At 45.8% G+C, this 7,008-nt stretch overlaps 1 protein-coding gene across 2 annotated transcripts in view; it reads right to left on the bottom strand.

Annotated features, from left to right (window-relative positions):
- Positions 1-5,897, bottom strand: part of MRM1 (mitochondrial rRNA methyltransferase 1) — a 108,720-nt gene extending 102,823 nt beyond the window's left edge. Inside the window, exon 1 of one of the 2 annotated variants that reach the window (XM_078679783.1) lies at positions 5,784-5,865. The gene's annotated coding sequence lies outside the window, so the exon portion shown is untranslated. Of the gene's footprint in view, positions 1-5,783 lie in introns of both variants that reach the window. The other variant, XM_078679782.1, reaches the window with a different exon arrangement.
- Between the last annotated feature and the right edge of the window lie 1,111 nt (positions 5,898-7,008).

Consider the following 7,008-nt stretch of genomic DNA (forward strand, 5'->3'; position numbering starts at 1 on the left):
CCTGCCAACTAGAGACCCCGGTTCTAACAGTGAGCATATGTTAAGAATTTAGCCCTCCCACTTCCCGGTTCATGCTACATATGTGCCCTCAGAGTCCCCCCAAATCTGGCCCACCACAATGTGGGTTCTATTTTTACTTAGCATAGCTGTTCCCCTGGAGCATGTTGTGTATCCCACATCGCTATGAGAGTAACTGTATCAACTTAGTGCCAGGTAGCAGTTGCCTTTTAAGTGGGTCTCCTGGATTAGTACCAGGTCTGGGGAATGCCTACGTAAGTATTGGAGAACCATTGTGCGTTTGATTTTATTTCCGTTTACGTTCCAGGATATTCGAATAACTGAAATCATTCCCACCCTCCCATGCTGCTACCCTGTTCTGTAGGTCTAAAACTACCCACTTGCCCAATTTGCAGAGCGCCGGTCGCCAATTCTGAAACATGAAACTTAGTAGGGGTTCGTGGATACCAAATCTCTTAATAGTCCTTTGCCACTCATCCCCGCCACCTGTCCCCAGCAAACACCATGTCCTGGTCCTCGTAGGTCCCCGATACCATTATTGCTGACAGTAACATCGCTTAGGGGGCAATCAGCTAAATGCTCCTAGTACACATCACTGCATAATCCTCTCAGCACATAGAGTTGATCATTGTCTCTCAGGAAACTCCTGCTTATCTATTATCACCGGCACTTTCCCTCTCCAATTACTTCGTATTCCGACATGGTTCCGAGTGTCTCTGATCTAGGGTGGATCTGGCACTCATGGCTGTGTCCATCCCGGCCTCGGATTGACTGTCTTCCCGCACCATTTGTTGTTTTTGGTCTCAATTTTACCATCTTTACACTGCATCTTTCAGTCTTCTTTCAAGCCAGACCCATGCTTCCTCTGGTGCCGTAAAGAACCACGATTCCCCATCCTCTATTACTCTCAACTTGGCAGGTAAGATCACTGCGTACCCTCCTCTCTTAGCGCTCTCTTGATTTCGTGGAAGGTCCGCCTCTGGCGTTGTACCAGCAAGGTGAAGTCGGGGAAAAAACATATTGTCACATTCTCATGAACCAGGTCTCCTTCAGTCCGGGCTGCTTGCAGGATGGCGTCCCGATCCAGGAAGTACAGATTCCTTGCGATTATGGTTCTTGATGGGGCACCTGGTCTTGGCGGGGGCACGGGAGCCCTGTGTGCTCGCTCAACTGCGAAGAACCTGGATAATCGTTTGGGTTTCAATTGGTTCAGGACCAGGTCCTCCAGAAACAGGTCTACGGAGGGGCCCTCCATTCCCTCTGGCACCCCAACTACGCTTATGTTGTTGCATCGCGCCCGCCCTTCCTGGTCTTCCAGCTTTGCCGCCGCTGCCTTCTGCTGTTCCAGTCGTTGAACCTTTCCTTACAGTTGTCTGGTTACAGTCTGCAATTCTCCAATGTTTGTCTCTGCCGCTTTGACCTTTTCGGATGTTTCGTGCATATCCGTTCATAGGAGGTTAACGTCTATATTACTTTTGTCCTTCTTCGTTTCAAGGGTTTCCCCCAGATTGAGGATTGCCTCCATTATAGCCCCCAGTGAGGGCTCCTCCAGCTCCTGGTCCCCGGGTGATCTGGCTCTCTGTGTCACCGCACTCTGGGGTACTGCATGTTTGTCCATTTTATTGCTCTGGGTCGCAGGCGCACCCTTGGGCTTCATTGTGGCGGTCACGTATGGCGGCGTCTGGTTTATTACAGTCCGACAGCCGGCCTCGCCTGCCAAGCCTCAAAGTAGCACCTATCTTTTGTGGCTGTCTGGTGTGCCTCTAGAAGTCGAGTCTTCACCTCCTTAGCACCCCACTGCACCACCCAGAGCTGTGCCAGTCCACACCTTTCCTTATGTCCATTTGCCGGTACACCCCTAGTACCGTGGTCTGTGTCACCTACGGGACTCTCCTTTTCAACATTGATTTGTAGTATCTTCTTTCCTCTCAGCCACCGCGGGATCAGCGTGCACTGAATGCAGCCTCCTGTTCTCACCGGTCTTAGCATAGGCCCTGGTTGAAATATTCCCAGCTGGGCAGAGCCTCCTACTCTTCTCCTATCCCGAGAACCAGGGGGCCGGTCCGTTTTACGTCCCTTTTGCGTGTTTCCCCTGGTGGTCAAGCGGGGTGGGGGGTAGAGCGAATGGTGACTCGTTGTGTCCCAGACGCGTCCGGAGCTTTGATTACGGTTTATGTGGGGTCTCCCCGGCACTGCAGCTCCTGGCCTTCGCCACGATGGATAGCCGCAGCTGGCCCGTTTCCACATGCCAATGCCTCACTTAAGCCGGTCTCCGCCCCACGGTATCGGCGCTTTCCCGTGATTGCTGAATCGGAGAGTTGTCTGAGTTGGTAGCTTTCGGGTACTGTTTTGTGCCGGTTACGGGCAGATAAGAGTTGTTGGATTTTATTCTGATTATAGGAGGACGGCGCAGATCTCCCGTCTTACGCGGCCATCTTGGCTGGCACCAGACAATGCCCCCCAGCTTATCAAACTTACGCGAATGCTCACTACAGTATTATAAACTGCAAAAAAATAAGCCAAAAACACTTATGCGCAGCCAAAATACGTTAAGATTCTTCTCGCTTACTAGCTTTCCCCTTCATTATAGTACCAGTTCCATTACTTTCCTTCGAGTGGGACCAAAAAGCCACTCGACCACAAATAAAGTTTTTCTTTGTTTTTGTAAATGGGATACAGAGCAAGGACCCAATATTCCCATTGTGTTTTGATAAGAATTTACTAAGGGACCACCCTGAAGTTAAATAGGGAATTTAAAAAGTTAAATAACTGTGACTAGAACAGTGTTTCCTAAACTGTGGGTTGCAACCCACTGGTGGGTTTAAAGCCCCTTTTTGGTGGGTACCGAAAATCGAGCTATAAATAAAGATGCCTTTAAATTTAGTAGTTACTGTGTCACATTTCCTGCGCTTCACAGACAGAGGTCAAAGTCAAGCTATGACTTTTATCGGTGTTTACTAACACCTCTAGACCTGCAGTCAGAAAAAGAAAAGTAAAGAGAATTATGCAAAAATCTTGCTGAAAAGTGTGAAAAGAACGGCTGTACGATACCATTTTTTGTAACACACAAGAACATGTAAATACCAAAAATCAACTTTACATATTCGGCATTTTGGAAAAATGAAGCACATTTTTTTGTAATCCTGAAGCGAGATGGAAACAAAGATTTTAATGAGATCAAAACATTTTAATTGGTGAAGCACAAATGATAAACATTAACTGAAACTCAAATTCCACACATCATTATTTGCATAAAGCATTGTTTTATCAGTAAAACTGTATACCTGTGCAAAATTCGTGGCCATTTCATTCGAAAATGTGATGCCAGTAAATGACATCTGCCTCTTTCTTAAAGCAAAGGGAGTCACAAACGTTTGCTGCTCAAAAAATTGGGTTGTAATTCTGAAAAGTTTAGGGAGCACTGGCCTTGTACATTTTAACAAGGAGTTATGGATCGTCACATACTGTGACACAAAGAATTCACTGAACAGTTGTATTGCATAGTATCCTTCCTATAGCACATACTACCCCAATGTGGGTCACTAACGTGCTTGCCTATATGGAGGAGCAAGCTACAACATGTAGGGTATGTGGCTGGAAGGGTGTTTGTTATCTTTGATTTGAACCAAAGTGGGAAGCGTTCCCTTGCTGTGTCTGATGCGGTACTAGAGTTATGGGACACAGCGATTAGCAGTGCAATAGATGAAGTAGTATTAGAGACAGGTACACATTTTATGATATGGCAGCTTTAATAAGCTCTGCAGGTCCGTTTGTGGTATTTCTTTTGGTCCCAGTCCACTAAACTGGTTATCGCACAGGGTTGCCAATTCTGAGATTTATGATTATGATCCTGAGCAGGCATAGACTCGAAGAGAGAGAGATGGTCAGGAGCTCTGGGGAATTGACTTTTCTATTACATTATGAGATGTCAATAAACAGTTGTAGCATGTAATTAATGAGCGCAAGCACTAATGGACTAGGCTAGAGTCTCCGAGTAGTGAGATAGATTAGAGTCCCCCAGTGGCCATTGGCATGTGGCAGATCTCTACAGTTATTCGAAGGCTGTTCATTTGGTGATGGGTGGTTATTTTGTTGTGGACCGACAGACTATTGGGTGATAGACATGACCTGCTGCGGTTATGTTGAATGTGAGTGTAAGATAGCCAAGCGATTCAAAGGAATATGTAGCCCGTTTGAACTACAATCGACTGCACGAATGCTGAGTGTTATAGTATTAGCAAGGGCTTGAAGGATTTTACATAAGTATAAGATAACCAGTCTAGGAAGTGGTCAGTCTTTCACAACTTGCTTGCACAAAGACATATGTTAGATTGTTTGTGGACATGAGAGCTTGCTAGTCAGACTTGCATATCTGTGGACAGTAGCTGTACTTGAACGAGTGACTGTTTATATGGGTTCGACCCTACGATTATAAATTAGTGTAGTTATCTTTAAATTAACCGTACCAGGAGTATGGAAACAGCTACATGAGCAGTAAGTAAGCGGGGTCTGCGTTTTCCTTTGGCCATCTAAAGTTTCCAATAGTTTTCGATACCTTAACCACAGACGGTAGGGAAATCAAAATCGTCCCTGGAAAAAATGTTCAAACCAGTGCTACACTGCGGAATGCAACACACGCAGCGTCGGATTGGTAACGCGGGCATTCGGGCAATTCCCGAGGGGCCGGTGTCCGAGTTCTGCTGTGGGCTGCTTTTTTGAGTAGTCTGGGGGACCATTTGGGCGCTGTCTCTATTGTTCGAACACAGCCAGCGGCCCAGTGGGTGTCTGCGTGGCCTTTCTAGGGGCAGATGGGCGCTCATTACCTCCGTTTTGCAACAGGCAGAGGTATCACTCCCTTGTCGGCTGGCCGGCCCAGTAATCCGTGCACATACTGAGCGGGGGCAGGGGGCCTGAGTAGAAGTGGCCTCACTTGTTTCACCATTGTGAACTAATGTGTGCATGTATTTACACCCTCCCCTCCTAAAGTTGTTTTGTAAGATTGCGGGCCCGGGCCGAATTTCAATTTCAATCCCAAACCAACCCTGAACACACGAATGGGAGTATGGTTGAGTAGGGACAACCCTGCAGCACACTGGGAAAATGCCAGAATAAGCGGCACGGCTCTGACCTTAGCTTCTCAACAGCAAACGAGGATGTAAAGGGCGAGAAAGGCAATCAACCCTTTAATGTAACCCCGCTAGCCCTCGACTTTTGATGAAATTACACCAAAGCTAAAGAATCATTTGTGAAGCTGCTTTTCAGAAAGCCTGACCAAAGTTCTGCAACCCACCTTGTTATTAAGTTAAAAGAGGGCACACTGTAGAGACACAAACTCCAGAAAATGGCAATGATAGAGATGACTGATTGGCTGAACTCTTTCTAAAAAAAAAAAAATATGAACTAGGAAGAAGGCAGGTCTTTCCTTAATCATGTGTAGGATTGAAGGTTGGTGTGCATAAAATTCACATCAGCGTGGAACTGATCAAATATTCACAGAACTGGGATTGAACCATAGCAAGGCTGTGCCCACCGCGTCATGAAGTGGAACAAAAGCAGAATGACATTGTCAATGGCAGGCTACAGCATGAAATGCCATCGCATTAGTTCTTAAATACCAATATGAATATGTGAGCAAATGTGGTAGAATTCTGAGCGTGCCCTATAACCACAACCGTCACAAATACAAATACTGCAGCCAACGACATTAAAACAAATGATTTTAAAAAACGGGAAGACGGAGTTAAACCCATCTGTCCACTACTTACATGAACCACGTGCTTGACCTCAGCCTGATGCCCGTTACTGATGTTTTACTTCTTAGCTAGATGACACTTTACTCGTAACGTCACTGCTTCCAGGTCGCCAGACAACCAGTCCCACGGCTTAACATATTATGGGAGTCGCCTTGGGTGGGTGGGACTCGTAATGTGTAAAGTGACCTAGGATTGGAGCACTGTTAGCGCCTCGGCGAATACTAGAACGCAGCATTGCATTCAGAAGAGTTCGTTGGCTGTGGAGTCAGCACGTGCAGCTGCTGTATGTAAATATGTTGAGAACCTTCTTCCGGGGTGAGCGTCTGGCAGGGGCACAATGTGAATTTAACTATTCAGTTACAGTTTACGACCGGGGCAGTAAGCGCGAGCCGACGATGGCAAAAGGGAGAGGCAGTTTAGCTGCATGTGTCAGTTTGGAGCAGGGTTACCCTTGGTGGTGAAAGTGACTCACAGGATCCATTCGGTAGCCGTTTGAATAGAGTACAAATCCATTATCGAGTGATAGCAAGCCCTTCTGGTTTTTGCTTGAACTGCTGAACATGTGTCTAGGGTTCTGGCCTGGTCGGTAACTAACATTAGTCCACAGGTTTACCGCAGGTGGACTGCTCAAAATAAAACTATTGGTCTTGGCAGTTATGGCTCAAGTCCTAAGGAAAATAGTGGTAGGGGGCGGACTAATTATCGTATATACGTAACAAACGACACAAGAAGCTATGTCACAACTAGGGATGTCATGTCCTTAGAATAATTATTACGTAAAAAGCCAAGGACCTATTTTATAGAAACAACTAATTATGATAAGTAATAAAAATATGAAAAGACATTTTTTTGGTTTTACTTTTTCTTATTCACATGTATTCTTTCCACATATCAAATATGTTACTGAGATCAGCACTGGCTAAAACCGTCAAGTGTTAGTTTCCTCCTGCTTATCTATCTCCAAAGCACAAATCTGCATCACATTTGCAGTTTGTTAAACAATAAAACGTTTAATGGTGTCGGATTCTATTTTTCTCAGTTAAGAGATTAAAAAATAACCCCAATATTGGCCAGTCCCACAAATAAAGGGAATGCTGCAGGTGAGACTGGGGTTTACAAATATTCTGAGGAGAGATTACACACTTGCAATGCTTCCAAATAGAAGCAGATTGAGTGTTGGGGCACAAGGGAATTGTTATACCTGCTGCTCAGCCAGTGTGACTGGGGTGTGGAATGT

Source organism: Lissotriton helveticus, chromosome 3_1, assembly GCF_964261635.1.
Source record: "Lissotriton helveticus chromosome 3_1, aLisHel1.1, whole genome shotgun sequence".
NCBI lineage: Eukaryota > Metazoa > Chordata > Amphibia > Caudata > Salamandridae > Lissotriton > Lissotriton helveticus.